The sequence below is a fragment of the Enhydra lutris genome, unplaced genomic scaffold, assembly GCF_002288905.1.
Source record: "Enhydra lutris kenyoni isolate GAN:26980312 unplaced genomic scaffold, ASM228890v2 scaffoldscaffold14, whole genome shotgun sequence".
Taxonomy (NCBI): domain Eukaryota; kingdom Metazoa; phylum Chordata; class Mammalia; order Carnivora; family Mustelidae; genus Enhydra; species Enhydra lutris.
The window spans coordinates 17,736,733-17,750,439 of NW_019154098.1; the positions used below are offsets into that span (position 1 = coordinate 17,736,733).

A 13,707-nucleotide genomic window follows, 5' to 3' on the forward strand; every position below is an offset into this window, starting at 1 on the left:
CCATGGCAACTGGGTGGGGGAGGGGTGCTGTCATAGGCTGGTGCTGCCCAAATTATAGCATATTAATCAAGTGTGTGATGTAATTTCATGAGTTTCCCTGTGTGCCTCCCCATCACGACGAACGTAGAGGACCCGGGGACTTGGGGTTTGCCCCCGTTGTCACTGTTAAAGGCATGTTCCCTCACCAGTCCCTGGTGCTGTACTGTTTGCTGCATGGATGGATGGACGGATGGATGGACAGAAGGATAGATGGATATACAGAAGGATGGATGGATGGATGAAAGCCGGAACCAAAATTTTCCACATACTCATTAGAGCTGTTTCTGCCCACTCTCCCATTTTACAGTGAGGAGGACTTTTGGCCAGAGAGAGTTAGGGAAAGTCAGAGAGGTCAGGAAAGTAAACGGGGGCAGGCACGGTCAACAGTTTCCTTGCCTGAAAGGAGGACCGATGGCAACAACAAAGAGGCAGCGCACAGGCTCAGACTGCCTGGGTTCAAATCCCAGCTCCATCTCCTCCCCCTGTGCCGCTCATGAGGGAGTGGCCGCTCTCCCAAGCTGCCTGTTTCCCCACGTGTCAGAGGAGTCATGACCATGCGTGCTCAGAGGGCTGGTGACGGGGATTATAGTCCAGATTCCACGGCACTTGGCCAGAGTACGTGCCCGATCACACACTGACCGTCACCCCTGCCCTGCCACCACCGGGAGGAAAAGCCCCAAGAGTGCTTTCATGGTCTAAAGGTCTAACTGGGCTCTGACCATCCGGGGCAGGATCCAAACCCAGGTCTGGTCAACTCTGCTGTCACGCCATGTTCCTTCCGAGGTCGGCAAACATTTTCTGGAAAGGGCCAGATAGTCAATATTTTAGGCTTGGTGGGTCACATGCAGTCTCTGTTGCGCATATATATATATATATATATATATATATATATATATATAAAATCCTTTAAAAATATAAAACCATTCTTAGCACACAGGCTGCTCAGAGATAGGCATAGTTGGCTGATCCTTGCCATGCTGTCTTAGGAGGAAACAGGAAAAAGAGGAAAGCAAAGTGAAAGGCGACACATGTATGGCTTCTTCTCCCACTAAGAGCGGGTTGAAGCTACACACAAAAAAGAAAAACTTGGGCCTAGGAATTTGTTTGACTTTAAAAACAAAATAAAACCAGCCCCGGTGATTCCTTGCAGTCCTCACTGCTCATTCTAGAGTTTACGAAGGGAGGCACAGAAAAGTAGGGTGACTCGGCCAAGGTCACGCTGCTAGTAAAGGACAGAGCCGGCACATAAACCCAGAGGTCTGGCGCCAGACCACCTTCCCACCACCCCAGCCATCCACCTCCACTACGTTGAAAACAATCTCTGTGCTCTATCATTTTGAGACCCCGGACTTTCTCCACCAGCTGACCTGGGAAGAAGCCAGACTCTGGGGTCTGGTTGGTCTGTGATCCTGTCCCGGCTCTACTGTTACTGAGTCTGTGACCTTGGAAATGATGAACCTTTTGGTCTTCAGTGTCCTTATGGTAAAGTGGGGGATATTTGCTGTACCCTCCCTCTGGGTGGTTATGAGGTTAGCAAATGGCCTTGGACGTGCCCAGTGCTGGGCAGATGTCACAACAGTTATGACAATGATGGTGGCAGGAGAGAAAAACAGCCCCCAGAGAGGCTCAAGCCCTAATCCTCAGAATCTGTGAATGTGTTACTTTAAATGGCAAAGAGGAATTAAGGTTGACAATCAGCTGACTTTAAAATAAAGAGTACATGGATTATCTGGGTAGGCACAATGCATTGCAAGAGTCGTTAGAGGCTGAAAAGATGGGCAGAAGAATCAGTTTCAGAGTGATGCAGTAGGAGGGAAACTCGACTGGCCATCACTGGCTTTGAAGATGGAAGAGGCCATGAACTAAGGAATTAGGGAAGCTTCGAGAAGCTGGAAAAGGCAAGCCATGGAATTCACCCCCAGAGCCTCCAGAAAGGCATGCATCTTGTTGACACCCTGATTTTAGCTCAGTGAGACCTCTTTCAGACTTCTGACCTCTAGGACTGTAAGCTTGTGTGGTTTCAGGCACAAAGTATTTGTTATCACAGCAAAAGGAAAGAGGGAACTGACACACCATTTGTGACAGAAAGGAGAAGCCTCCTGTGTGTGCTCACCAGCGCTGCTCAACCAGCCACCCTGGGCTTCCGCTTGGTGGGACATGTGACCCGAACCCCTCCATTCCAGGACCCTTGCTGGGATGGCCGTCAAAGCCAAGCCCTTTTCCCACGGGGGTTGGCGAGAGAAGCTGCTGGATCTTTGGGGGGAAACTTGGCTGAGCAAAGCCCGCACAGAAGACATCGGAGTCTCGGGATGGGGAGAAGCGAAGCCTGCTGACATGGTTTAGGTCCTGCTGGGCTCAAAGCCAGGCCAGCTCAGACTTTTCAATTACATGAACTGCTTTTTTGTTTTGGACTTCCGTCAGCTTGAATTAGATCTCCAGCTTGTAACTAAAAGTCTGACTAATATCATCAAATACCCACTTAAGTACTGTTACCTACTAGTTTCAACTGTTATCATTTCCTCGGCCAGCGATGTCTGGGCTCTGAAAGACCACAGAACCGGGTTGAGGGCAGGGCTGTAGGGTGGGGTGTCAGAGAGACACAGGGGAAGGCGGGACGCCATCTCTCCTGGAGCAGGAGCAAGAGGAGCTGGAGGAAGGAGCAAAGAGCCCCTCACACACTCCCGAATGGGAGCGTGATGTGAACTCACACCCGGACCTGTGGAGAAGCACAACCCCCGATGGGGTCTTCACGTCTAGTCCAGCAGGGCCGAGCACATTTCAGATCGGTGGCACCTGGGACAGTGGTAGCTTGGTTTCCCAGATGAGTACTTTTTTTTTTTTTTTTTTTTCTGGTCTTGCCTCTTAAATGCCGATAGCATCCCCGGGTTCTGTTTTCTGCTCTGAGCTGTCCCTGAGAGAGAATGCAATCACCCCGTGGCCTTGCCTTGCCCCTCTGTCAGCTGTCTGTCCATCTTCGCGCCTCCCCAGTCAGCTGGAGGGATGTGGCACATGCCCTTTGGTGATGGTGACAGTTGCCCATGCTGATCTTTCACGGGACAGCGAGGGCGGGGTGGGGGGTATGCCACCATTGGGGAGGGTGACACAGTTTGAGAAGAACCCAGGTGATGGTTCTCTCTTCCTGCCCCAGGACTACCCCCATCAGGGTGACAACCACAGACCTAGATATGAATGACTCCTGAATTAGTCCATCCTGTCCTGAAATGGCCTATGCCCGTGTTGGACATTTCCAGCAGGATGGTGACACAAATGCTGACACCAAAACTAACAGCAAGACCGCTGCTAATGGGATGCAAGCATCCTCCTATTGAGCACTTGCTCCGTGCCAGCCATAGCTCCTGATGCTCCTGTACAGCCTCTCAGGCAGCTAAGAACTGCGTAATCCCCATTACACAGATGAAGACACCGAGGCTCTGGACAAGGAAATGACCCCTCCAGGGTCACACCGCTAGTAAGTGGCTGAGTCAGGATTTGGATTCCTGCCGTTGGGACTCCCTGAGACCAGCCGCTTCACCATCGCTCTCCACTGCCTCCCAGTCTCTGGGCATCCCACAAGTGCGTCAAATACTTGTGTACCACCTGGCACGTTCTCCCTCTGTTCGCTCCCCAGCTCAGCAGGATTACTCCCAGGTTTCTAAGCCAGGCGCTGAGGGCTCCCTCTTGACTCCCCTGTCCTCACTTTCTGTGTTCCAGGCCAGTCAATGCTTTCTCTGAATGGGTACCCTGGGGGCAACTCCCATCGCTCTACGGCAGGGGGGGGGGCACTCAGGGCCACGCCTTCTCTCCAGGGCCAGCTCTCCGCTGCTGCCTTCTGACCCGTCTGTCTGTCTGTGTGTCCATCCTGCCTTTGCTCTGTTCTACCTCAGCCCACCCTCTGCGCTATGACCACATCACGTTTCTAAACCGGAGACCGCATCACGGTTTCAAACTTGCGAAAGCTGCTTGCTGCTTCCTACAGGCAGTCCAGTCCTGGTGTCTGAGATCTCCCGGCTTTGACTCATCTGACCCGGCCCATCTCAACTGCCGTGGGCTCCCCCACCAGGCTCTACCTGCTCCAGCCAACACCAGACTAATGGCACCCTCCAAATGTCCCAGACTTCCTCTCCCTCTGTGCCTCTGGGCACGCTTCCCCGACTTCCCAATCCACAGAAATCCGTCCCGTCCCTCAGGCTCTAGTCTGGAGCCTCCCAGAGAAACCCTGGGCAGAATGAAGGACTTTGTTTCTGTGGGTGGGAAGCTCACAGACTTCATGTCAATCCGGGCATCACAGGACACACTGATTTCTGCACTGATTTACTGACTGATTTTGATTTACTGACTCTGTGCCTGTCCCCGCTGCAAGCACATTCCACAAACTCAATCGTCACAACTACCCCATAGTTGGGGCCATAAGGTCCATGGGAATCCAGAGTGGGGGACAAAAGCCTCAGAGGAAGCTGATGGACGTGCTCAGGGGACACCCCAGCCTGCCCGGGGCCTCCAGGTGCCAGGTCCTCAGAGGAGCCTATGCTGGCCATGCCCTCTGACCTCAAGATCCCACTCCCCTCCCCACCGAGCCCCCACAGCACTCTAGGCCCCATCCTAAGGAGCAATGAGATGAGGCTGGACAAGGACAAGGAGAGGGAACCCTGGCAGTGTTATGACACAGGGAGCGGAGGCTCAGGAGGAAGAAGGAGAGGGAGAGTGAGGGACCCACTCATCTTTCGCTGGCCAGGCCTTCTCCTGGGGTGGGGCAAAGGAGGCTCCTTGGGCAGGGAAGCATGGCATGGGCTGCAGAACCATTCTGCTCCAGGCCTCAGGAGAGAGGACAACAGAGAAGCATGAGGTTGTCCAGGACAGGGCCAGAGAGGATGGGGCAGACGCTCCGGGAGGCCAGGAGGAAGGGTGTGCGTGCACTGCTCTGTTGCCCCCTTAGAACCTCTCCTCTCAGCCAACAAGCCAGGAGTCCTACAAACTCTCCCGGGCTTCCCAGGCCTGCCCCCCCCACCACCCCTGCCATTGGCTTCTGTGACCAAGGGTCTTGTTCCTCCAGCCATGTGGGTTCCTCTCCCTGCCTCAGAGATTTAATTGGTCTTGACTTTTCTTAAGTGAGAACTTCATCTTTCTCCTGAAGATTGTCAGGGGCTAAGGCCAAAATGGGAGTTCCATTTCAAATTTCTTACCTGTTTTTAACAATAGATGCCCTCCTTTGGCATGCCTACACTCCAATCACTTCGTACCTACCCGACATTTGGCCACCTTCGCTGTCCCGACTCTCCCTATACTGGGTGTGGCGTTTGGATTTTGACACTTGCTGAGTCTAAGGGAAGTTGTGGACATGGTCTGCTCACTGTGTGGCTCAGCATCCTCCGGACAGACGCGCAACGAAAGCCTTCACACACGTGCCCGTCAGGACCCCGGGAACATCTGCTACTCCACCCAGAGGACCAAGGGTAACTCAAGTTTAAGGTTTAAGGGGACCTTTCCCATTGAAAAATCATTGAGAATAAGAAGGAAGAGCCTCTGAGAAAAGCTAACAGGAGTCATTCGAAAAGTATGGTGCTATTTTAAAAAAATCTATCTGTAACAGCATTTTCTCGAACATATTGTAAGAAGAGAGCTATGCTTTCAGGGGGACTATAGATAGGAGGTGGTACGGGGGAGAAGGAATAGCAGTGTTTTGACCATCTTTTTGGGGGCGAGATCGCCTGCGAGGTCTCTTCCGCCTTTTATCTCACTTACTCTCCCGGATGGTCCTGTGGGGTGTATTATTTCCCCATTTTACAGATCAGGAAACTCAGGGAAAATCTAGTTCTGGACTGTTTTGTCTCATCTTGTGCATATAATTCTGCAAAAACAGCTTATTCCCAGCGAGTGCGGCCAAGTCTAATTCAAATTCTCTGGCAATTTGAAATAGAAGCCAAGCTGCCCATTGAATGATTTTCTACCTCAAAAACATCCCGCTTTCATTAGCGTTTCGGTCGTACCCATCGTCAGCGCCCAGAGTACGTGTCCTAGAATGGGTCAGGCACGCCCAGTCGTGTGGTCAGATTTGCTAAGCATGGATCACTGTGGTCCCCTACACTGGGGCCAGTTACCTAGTTGCTAGCTCATTTGATTCCATTCACTGAAAGGGAACAGTGCCCCTGTACCCAGGAGCCGCCCGACGATGAAGACTTCTCACTTACTTGGGTTGGCTCTAACGTGGTCCAGGTTAATGAAGCTGTGCCTAGGCTTTGCCTCTCTGATGCAAAACAAGGCTGCTGACTGGAAAGTCCAAAGTATAGGGATAGTGAGTGACTGGTTTTAGAAATTGCTTTATGCAGGGATGCCAAGAACTAGCCCGGATGCCACAAGTCCTCTCTCCCATCACGGCTGCCTCAGCAGACATCACTAATCCATTGTGGCACACCATTTCCTGGATATTCCCCAGACTCCTTCACAACACCCTGCCCCTGCAGACATGAGCAATTGATCAGAGTCCAAAAGATGAAATCTATTTACCATCCCTGCCCTAGCCCAGTATCTCATCTAAACAGAGGCGGCACAGAAGCTGAGAGAAGCTGCAGACATGACAGAGCCAGGGACTGGGGCTTCTTTCCTCTGAATGCTTCCCCTTTGAAGCTGCCCAGGAAGGTCCTTCATCCCTGGTCCCTTCCCACTAAAGGTACCAGTGAAGTGGGGGTCACTTGCCAAAATGTCAGACATTTTTTAAGAGCCCGCAGGCCCTGGGGGCAGTGCCTGGGCCCTAGATGGCTTTGGCTCACACTACAGTCCTACAATCCAGCTAGGGTCACAGCATGATGGGCAGGGACAAAAGGCAGGCCCGTGGATGAGCTCATTCTATAGTCCAGCTCTACTGCTAATGCCTGATAAATGTCTCAGGAAAATGCAATTTATTTTTGTTTTTAAAGAAAAAGAAACAGCAAAGAGTTTACTGAAAGGGAAAGTACATACTCAAGAAGGGAGTGCGAGCGGGCTCTGAGAGGGAGCCGTCCCAAGGAGGCTTGGGTCTCACCTACTTGTAGTGAGGTTAAAGCGAGGGGCTGAACTTTCACGAGAGGGATGGGCGGTTCCCCCAGGAGTGTGGAGCTCTGGGGAACCTTGCCCACCCTTACTTTAGGTCACTTGACGCATGCGTCCTAGCAGCTCCTGAGCTTTGTGCTCTCTAGCGCCCCTGGTGGAGGGGTCATCCTCGGTCACTAAGACACGCACATGCTTGGGTCTCCATAAAAGGTGCCTGGCGTTTTTATTCTTGTTAGGTCCCTGACTGCCGCTTCTCTGTTGCTTACTGCCTGCCATCCTGTTTTAATTCCTGTTCCCTGATCCCTATGCTACCCCACCTGTAACACCATCACCCTGCCTCTCCACACACTTCTCTCCTTTGGGTCCTGGGCTCCCCACACCTGCGCGACGCACACCTGTGCAGCGGGCACTCCTTGACCCATGTTGGAGACGCGGGCCTCGCTCGGCTTGTTGGCACTTGGCCCACACCCGAACAGCGTGGAGCGCACCCTGGGAGACGGTACCCCGGCCCCAGAGCCCAGATAGGGTTTCAGAGGTGGCCACTTGAATGGGCCGGCAGTATGCCCCCATTTAGCCTGCCTGCCTAGTGTTATCTCCCGCTTTTCCGGCAGTCCAAGCTGCGCAGGTGTCTCTTAGTGGTGTGTACCCATACCATCCTCCAGGGGCCCCCTCTGGCAATGCCGTCTAGATCCTTCTAGGTCTGCCTGCAGGGCAAATACGGGCACTTGTGGAGTGTGAGGATTGGACTTCCGCAGATGCTAGCTATACCCAGTTCAGGCAAGTGCAATTTTTATCTGAACCCTGCTACGAGTCCCAGTGTGGTGTGTGGCGCCTTTTATAAACTGAAGCATTGTTCTGAGAATCCGTCTCCCAGCTGAAGAGGCAGCCAGACCTCACTCAGGAGGGGATGGGGGAGGGGCACTGGCTGTGAGGCTCAAGTTCATGCCACCCAAACTCAGCTCTTAAATGATTTTCCATCTGTATCAACAGAATCTTTCTTCTGTACGGTGCTTTTCAAGTTGTTAAGATCATTTGCAAGAGGAGGAGGCTCGCCCTGGTTTTCAGTTCACTGGGGGACAGGGAGGTCCTGAGAAGTCAGACCACTTTCCAGGAGGGCCCCCAGCAAGTAATAAATGGCTGAGCAGCCCTCGCCTTCCGCTGGGTGCCAGGATTACAATGGCGCATCAGAGAGAGCGCTGGGACAAATGGAGCCATCTTCTCATAGCATCTCCATTTTACAGAGTGGGCTCAGGGGTGCAATTGCTTCCCTGTCCCCACAAACCCCAGTTAAACCCGGGCTCTTGACTCCCAGCCCAGAGCTCTGTCTTCTGCCTCACGCTGGCCCAACACTGAACCTTCATCCAGGGTCATGTCCCTCATGTAGAAGATTAGGGCTCCTGTTTATTGGGCACTTACTATGTACTGGCCCAGGGCCAAGCCGCTGGATAGGAGTTGATTCACGGACTCCTCCCAGCCACCCTCTGTGGTAGGTGTTATCACAATCCTGCTATCAGCCGAGAAGACTGAAGTATATAAGATCATGGCCCCCGACCCCGCAGCTAGTGGAAGAGGCAGGATTTGAACCTGGGGCGAGGGACTACAGGGGCCCTGCTCCTCTTAACTAGCCATCACCTCCCATGGCGCCTCCCCATCACCTTCCTTCCTGGTCATTTGACGATCACTTACTGAGCACCTACTATGTGCCAAGTGCTGTGAATCAAAGACACAGCCCCTGCCTTCAAAGCCCCACTCCTGCTTAAAGCTTTGCCAAGAAAGCATCCAGGCATGGCTCACATGTGTTGTTCAGCCCTCCCCTCCCATCCGTTGTCTCCCACCCACTCCCCGCCAGCCCTTCACAGCGCTCAGGACTCAGCTGAATAGAGTCTATGCACAATGACTGTCAAATGTCAAATTCAATTCTCATCCGTGTTGTCAGTTTCTTAAAGAAAACCTGTCTCCAGCCTCCCACGGCACCCTGTCCTCAGGGGTCCTTGATAAAAATTTACAGCTGCTGCTGACCCAGGCCCAGGGCAAGAAGACCCAGCCACAAAGCACAAAGGAAGCCTGGGGGCTCATTCCTCAGACCATCCCGTTCACAGTGTGTGTCCCTCCAGCCCAAATTCCGCACCTGGGTCTGGGGAGGGATTCTTCTCACGCTAGCTTGAGTCTGTGGTACTGGTCTTGCCAAAGAGCCCCGGCGCCCTTAGGAAGCCACCCTCACTGTCCTCCCGCAGCCTAGGCTACTAGGGGAATCCTGCCACAGCGGCCCCCATGGCTTTTTCTTCTGGTCTGTGTGGCCTGGATCAAAGCTCTCGATGGGAGGACTAGCTGGTTAATCTTTTGGTGGTCTTCTTGGCAGGGGACAGGGCTCCCCAGAGCCTCTAATCAAAATGGCCACCGTGCTTGGAGAGTTGCCCTCCCATCATGAACGTGAGGCGCCGTCATATGTGTGGCTGTCTGAAGGTAGCTCGGGTACAGCAGGGGCCAACGGACAACAGGTCTTAGGAAGACGCGACGGTCATCTCATCCAGCAACTTCCAAACGGTTTTACAGCAGAACCCCACCAAACAGGCAGTGCTGAGAGAGTGCACACTCACAAGCCCCCCACCCCTCACCCTACTACCCCTGGGCGTTCCAGGGCATCCCGGGAACAGAGTCTGTAAGACACTGCCCCAGTCCAGACTGCTCCTTTCTTCAACATCGATGCTTCTGCAACCCACACTTGCATTCTCCCAGTGACAGGGAACTCACTACTTCCAGCTGATGCCTATTTCACCTCGGAGTACCTCTTTTGTTAGGAATTCGTCCTTAGGCTGGGCCAAAGCTGCCCATTCTTCAGCGACAGCCCTGCAAATGCACAAAGGTGGCTTTCTCACCTCTCATTGGTCAGGTCTCCTCAGGGCCGGGGGGTGACAAACCTGTGAATCAGGTTATTCCCTCTCTGTTCTAAGATTATCTCCCTAGCCCTGGTTAGAGGTTCCCTGGACACAGTTCCAAGCCCGGGCCCTCTGGATGGCCCATCTGAGCTGCTGTCATGTGAGCAGAGAACGGAAACCCAGGCACCTACAGCCTCGGTTTGCTTCTAGGAAGGGACTGGCAGGGCCCCAGTGAATTCCAAGGGACTCACACCTGGGTTCTCTGTACTGTGCCATTTCTAGGTCCATCTAGAGGGAAGCAAGAGTCTGAGCTGCGAAAGCCAGCTGCCCCCACCCCAGACAGGCTCCAGGTCTAGCTGCCCCACGCCCCGTCCTCATTCCCTTTCCCTTCTTGAAATCCAACGGAGGCCCAGACTCTGGCCAACACGTGGTGACTCACCAGTCCTGGATTGCTTACATCCTGGGAATCTCGGTACATGTTGACTCCAAGAGCAGTCGGTGTGTCAAGACCTACAAAGAAGAGAAACTCAATATTAAAAGCAGGGCAGAGCCACTGGGTATCCAACTGTCTTTCCAGGCAGCCCTGAGGCCCCGGGAGACTGGGACAGAGAGCCCGGACAGGAAAGGAGAGGAAAGGAAAGGAAATGGGAAGGACCGGGAAGGACGAAGCTGCTCATTAAACCAACCTCAAAACCTCTGGGCTTTGTGGTGATGCTGAGAAGGGTGGGGGGAGGGGAAAGACCCTCACCCTGGGTGAGTCAGCAACTCGCTGAGAAGCAGGCCTTTCAGGAGAGGGAAACCAAAAGCACGATCAGATGGGGCGGGGTGGGGAGTGTCTCCCGCACCTCACTCCGGCTCTCCTTGAGTCTCTGGGGTCTGTCCTAGCAGCGGCTGGCTGTGTGTGGTTCCATTTTGATGAAGGTGAGGGGAAAAGCCCGGTGCGCAGGCCTCAAGTCCAAAAGATACTGCAGTCCTTAAAACAAAAGCCCCAAATGCGTATTTATATCCTGGGAGACTCCTGCCAAGCGAACCCTGTGTGTGCTTTGAAAATTCCTCAGGAGAGCTGTAGCCGGAGGAATAAGGCGTGTGCCCGGCTCGGAGGCTGCGTTCCCAGCATGGCAAGTTGAGGCCTGAGCTCTAGAGGTTTCTGCAGCCGGCAGAGGCCCACCTGCAGCGCACGTGTGCGCGTGGGGCAGCGTGCTGATGAGCGTGGAGGCCGTGCTCCTCGCTCCCCACACCCAGCCTGCCTCCCAAGCAAAACCTGTTTTTTCTTGTTTCCCTAAGAATTCTGCGGTGAGCAGAGGGTTCTCTGCTCATCTATGCCTGTTTGCAAGGAAGAACCTATTGACCGGCGGTGGGGGGCTGGGGAGGAGAATCTTCACGACAATACGTCCTGTGGTCGTGTAACCACGCACCGGGCACTGTATTCATCTGCTCTGCTGTTCTTCTAAGGGACGCTCCCCCGGGAGCTTGCTGGAAGAACGGTGTCTCAGGCCCCACCCAACCCTACAGAGTCGGAACCTGCCTCTGCCACAAGCTTCTCGGGTGATTCCTGGGCACACTAAGGTCTGCAGAGTTCTCCTTGGCAATCTTGGGAGGGATAGTAATATTCATCCCTAACCACGAAAGGCAGGCAGGGAGGCATAGCCCATTCTCCAGGTGAGGGGAAACAGGTTCAAGAAGCTACGATGTGGCTATCGTGGTCTTACGGCCAGTAAGTGGCAGAGCTGATCCAAGCCCACGTTTGTGCGATTCCCAAGCAAGCCAGTGTTCCCACGCCATGGTGTGATCTTGGAGGAGTGCGGAATGAGGGCGTCGAAGGGGTGGGTTTGGTGGGAGGGCTGAGGGAAGAGCAGTCGGCCAGGGGTGGGTAGACGACCTCAGGCTCCACAGCAGGAGGGTCCTCGGTATCCCAGAGAGCGCTCAGGGAGGGAGGCATTGCACACAGCAGGCTGATTCCTCTCCTCCCCACTTTCGTGAGGGCCCGCAAAAATTTTCCAATTAAAGGTTCTGGGCTTCCTTCCTGCAGGAGAATTCAAGCTTCTACATTAATCCCAGTGGTTGATTAATGCGGATTCCAGGGCCAGCTCTCTATCCATCCAGCGGAAGAGGTCCCCAGGGGACCATCAAACCTTAGTATCCCAGGCACTAACGTGCAGGGAGGCCAATACTCTGTAAAGCCCTTTAGAGTTTAGAAAGAGCTTTTCATCCATTAGCTAATAGCTCCTTTAAAGAACTTGGGGAGTGTCACCAGTGCTATTTTGCAGGTGAGGAAAATGAGGCATGGAGAGGTTAAGTGATTTTCCCGAGGTCACAGAGCTTCGGGGTAGCTTGGGGTTGAGGTCCTCTGATAGCTCAGCTGCTCTTGGTGGGGACAGCGATGACGTCACAGGCTTATGCGGCTCTCTGCTCACTGAATGCGTTTATGGAAGAGACTCATGGGTCAAGAGGAAAATGGTCCACAGCCCACACAGGGGATGTGACAGTTACCTTTCTCCATGGAAACTGGCCAGCTGGGGTGCCTGGTTTATCAGTTACTCACATATTACACGATAGATCGTTCCTTCCACTGCCTTGGCTTCCCTAAGGCAGATGAGCTCACATAAGGTAGATGGGGGGATGACGTCAGTCAAATCTGGAGGTTGCAGTGGGTCATGGGCGAAATGTTCCCAGCCCATTCATGTTTTGCTCCACGTGATGGCAGCTGGATGCAGAGCACCTGGACACAGCTGGGTGCAGCAGATGCCCACCTGTGCCGCTCTCCTCTCGGCTCAGCGTGGCCATGGGCTCTGTCTTAGCAACGCCTATTGCTCAGCTCTCGCAGGTCATTGTGCAAGGGCCATGGGCTAGCCCACCCATCTCTGCTACCCTGCGGCAAAGGCTGCAGCTGCCCTTCTACCCGGAACTTCTGGGAAAGGCATCCGTCCCCTTCTGCCTTCCCAGCCTTGACCAGTCCCCAGCCCCTTCCATCAAGTCCCCCTCTTCCTTTGTAAAATACAGCCCTGCAGCGACTCAGGCCCTAGACTACTGATTTTTTTTTTTAATTCAAAATTCAGCATGCCCGTTGAACCGCACTTGTATCATCACAAGGACTGTGCTTCAGTACAGACTTGTGTAGATTGTGAGTGCTCTGATGTCCCCCCATGGTCCCCCAGAGCGCTGCGATTTTTGAATGTTTTAGAAAGCAAAGTTTTATAGGAATGCGTGTATTATTTTATAGCAGAAATGCCTTCATAAGGTCGGTTGCATTCTAGGTACTGATATCTACTTATTAAATATTGAGTGTGTTCATCCTAAATCCTGAATATATTAGACATTTGATTAACAGTCATTTATTGAGTACTCGTATATACCTGATTGTGTGCTAAGCACCGGAGAGACATAAGTAAGTAAGACCCAGTCCTCACCTTTCAGAAATTCCCAGTATCAAAAAAAGAGGGAGATAAATTCTTGTCTGAGTTTGAGAAAGGACAGTGTGTGCAGAGGTGGTACGGGGGCTGAGAGTGGGGGTGCAGCTCATGGATGCCTCTTTGTCTCAGGATAGAAACCACACTCCTTACCCCAGGGCTTCCCAAGCCCCGCAGGGTCCAGCCCTTGCTCGTCTCGCCCTGCCTCACCTTGCTCCTCTGTGTTCTGGGCTCCCTGCTTGACCCCTAATCCCCCATGCCTGGGGGAGCCCCACGGCTCTCCTTAATCCCTTTCCTTCAATGCTCTGTCCTCCCCCTTCCCCTAATTAGCCCTAACCCACCCTGTAGGATCGAGGGAGGCA

General features: G+C 53.3%; 1 protein-coding gene across 1 annotated transcript in view; it reads right to left on the reverse strand.

Annotated features, from left to right (window-relative positions):
• LOC111146516 (zinc fingers and homeoboxes 2) overlaps positions 1–13,707 on the reverse strand; it is a 155,580-nt gene that overhangs the window by 73,972 nt on the left and 67,901 nt on the right. The window contains exon 2 of the mRNA XM_022502059.1: positions 10,378–10,448. The gene's annotated coding sequence lies outside the window, so the exon portion shown is untranslated. The remainder of the gene's footprint in view (positions 1–10,377; positions 10,449–13,707) is intronic.